Source organism: Microtus pennsylvanicus, chromosome 14 (assembly GCF_037038515.1).
Source record: "Microtus pennsylvanicus isolate mMicPen1 chromosome 14, mMicPen1.hap1, whole genome shotgun sequence".
Taxonomy (NCBI): Eukaryota; Metazoa; Chordata; class Mammalia; order Rodentia; family Cricetidae; genus Microtus; species Microtus pennsylvanicus.
The window spans coordinates 62,787,501-62,790,621 of NC_134592.1; the positions used below are offsets into that span (position 1 = coordinate 62,787,501).

A 3,121-nucleotide genomic window follows, 5' to 3' on the forward strand; every position below is an offset into this window, starting at 1 on the left:
AAAGTGGGGACACAAGGCAAACATCTTATGAAATGCAACTATTTATAGTCTTGTTTCGCTATGAGGAGGCTGGTGAACACGCTGAATACGAATTACCTCAGTTCTGCAGCTTTCTGTGTCTTTTTAATGCATTCTGTTTCAGGGTCACTTTCAATCAATATTTCATTTACTTACTGAGATTGAATGGGCGCTCTGAGACACAGTGTGCTGTTTATCATACAGATTGGACACCTCATTCTAGAGCCAAGAGCTTTTCCTCAACACTGGGAGCTGTCCTTTCAGCACCACAGAATTACTGCTTGAAGCTGCATTGCAGTTTGCTTTTCTTTGGTTTTTGTTTGTTTTTTGTTTTGTTTTGTTTTGTTTTCCGTTTTCACTGGGAGCTTTTCTTTCAGCACCACATTGCACCTAGACTTTTTAACGGCTGCCTTCCTCTTTGCACTGAAGACCAGTTTCGTCTGCACTTCCAGTTATTGCTATACCTGTAGGACTTTCTATCCTACTTCACCTCACCCAGCCCACTCCCAAAACAGTAAATGTATCTATTTCTGTGGAAGTCATTTCTCATTGAATGATCAGAAACAATGATAAGTTCTAACCTGTTAACGGCTCATTTCGACTCATTGCTTACAGTAGATCTAAGCTCTTGTTTTCTGCTTATTCGACTCCTCCCAGCTTCCCATCACATCTGTAACAAACTTTGGAAATGATATTGCCACACCACCATGCACAAGCCTACCTGCACAGTAGAGATAGATTATTCCATCGCATTCAGATGGTTAACAGAGGTTAGCAAGTCCTGTATTATATATTTATATCGCTTTCTAAGAAAGTGCATATTAATGTTTACTTTAAGAATGTGTAAATGGTGCTATCAAGAATCTGATAAATTTTATCCCAGTTTTTTGTGTACCACTTCTAATGTATGAGATTTATTTTTTTATTGGAAAAAATAAACAGTATGAAAGCATTAAATTGGTAGATTTTAGTAATTTGACAATGAATGGAATCCCATGTTACAGGCCCTATCTTTTCTTAGAAATTTTAATGGTGGTAATAGACTTCAACAGAGGTACTGGTAATGACATTCCTTTTAATCCATTCTTATGGTACATTCTTGATTCATATAATGATTCCTCACTGAGTCCTTAAGTAAATTTTGTTTACTGTAATTCTTCTCCAAGAAGGGAATTCTTGCTTTCCAAGGCAGCAATTGAAAGGAGATGAAAATATAATTTAACACTCTACATCACACACACAATTTGAGACCAGTTACTCTGTTAGTAGCAGAAATTCATTGATCATCAAATACAGGGCAAGCATGGCTATACATAATAATTTTGAGTGCAATGCAATCCTAGAAATTTAATATATACACTTTATTTAAATGATGCAAACAGCCATATGAAATTGCTTATGATTAGAAAACAGGATGAACTCATCTTGCCTCCTGCTTGGTTTCTCATAAACATGAGTACATAATATTGTTGTGCACTGTTGTCCATAGATGTCTTTTTACGTAAAGGGTAAGTATCATTAATTAAAATTGTTTTGGAATTATGCATGTTATTTTTGTTTCATCAGATTTGTGCCCCCAATTAAATAACATTTTTACAAAAAAGAGAAAGTATCAGAAACTTGTATTAATTTTGAAAAAAAATGAAGTGTAGAACATATTACTAGATAGGATGTCATTCCACTGGTCTATAAAAACAAAAGCAACTGTTCTTGAAAAATTGAAGCATTACCTTGTATAATTAATAAAGTACATCAAATCAGATTTGTAAATAAAATATTGTTTAAATCTAAAGTATTCAATATTTTGATTAGATTATTTTTTTAAGGAAAATATTTAACGTGTATGTGCTGGATTTTTTTTTAAATAGTTTTTTATAATTGCGATGGAAGGGCAATTGTCTCATTAAAAGTGGTGCAGAGGCCAATACTTGGGTTGCCATTAGATATATAAACAAGTGAAAACTGTGGAACAAGTTTTAAGCTCATTTTGGAAAAAAAAACAGTTCTGTAGAAATGCATATTTGTATTTGTTTCTCTAATAAATCTGCAAATAGCTTTAAACACAAATTAGTTTTAATTATTTAAACATGAGTTCTGTTAAGTAATTTAATACCTGTTTTGCCTTACATTGTGTGAAAATGTTGTCCTGTGGAAATGAATACAGGCTTATTGTGAAAATCAAGGTAGGTCTGCATCTATCTGAAAAGGCCAGGCATTTAGCACTTGGGTGTGTTTACCTCTATGAAATCATTGAAGAATTTGCGTAGAAGACAGTACTGCCCCATATTACATCAGCTTATCTGCTGCTGAAATCCATAGAGGATCAACCAGTTTGAATCTGCGTTAACTCAGTGGCAAGTAAAAGACCAACAAGTAAGTGAAATCACATCTGAATGTTTGATAAACAAACTCACGTTGGCAGTGCTCTTCCTCACACAGAGCAAGGACATAGTGTGGCTTCTCGGCTGTAGAGGCCTGGTCTTCATGAGTGTGATTTACACCTGATTAAAAGTATTGCCCCTGGAGACATGTATTCTCTGAAAATAATGAATGTTGAAGATGTTTTCGGATATCATGCAGTCATCTTTCTGTTGTTAATATAGCATCTCCATCTTGAAAATGTTTGAAGAAGATAAATATACATGAAAATCACTCGTGTCCAGTTTCTTGTTTTTGCTTTTTGTTTGCATTTCCTTTCTGGCGGAACAAAACTACTGTCGGTGGAATACTCCATTGAACCTCCCAGCCCTATAGAACTAACTACAAAGAAGATTCAAATTACATAAATTATTTGGCTTGGCCAATTTATCTTCAATTTGTAAAATATTTGAGAACATCTAGATAAGGAAACGTTAAGCATTTCCATTGGTTCATCAATTTTATAGTTTTTGATCTATACTAAAAGTACTGCATTTTAACTAACGGGTTGTACCAGTTTCCTTTTGAAGATAATCTAGACCAAATCCACAATGATGACATCCCAAAACAGTCACATTATTATTGTGCTTTGGTATTTTTTTCTAAATATTAAGGTGGACCAGGTCCATAGTAGAAAATGTATTTTATTGAAATAATCCAATATACTTAAAACATCTTGGATAAT

At 33.9% G+C, this 3,121-nt stretch overlaps 1 protein-coding gene across 2 annotated transcripts in view; it reads left to right on the forward strand.

The window, feature by feature from the left end:
- Nova1 (NOVA alternative splicing regulator 1) overlaps window positions 1-1,627 on the forward strand; it is a 117,849-nt gene extending 116,222 nt beyond the window's left edge. For both annotated transcript variants that reach the window (XM_075947281.1, XM_075947283.1), the window contains one exon: window positions 1-1,627. This exon is cut by the window's left edge and continues 3,759 nt beyond it. The gene's annotated coding sequence lies outside the window, so the exon portion shown is untranslated.
- Window positions 1,628-3,121: the final 1,494 nt, after the last annotated feature.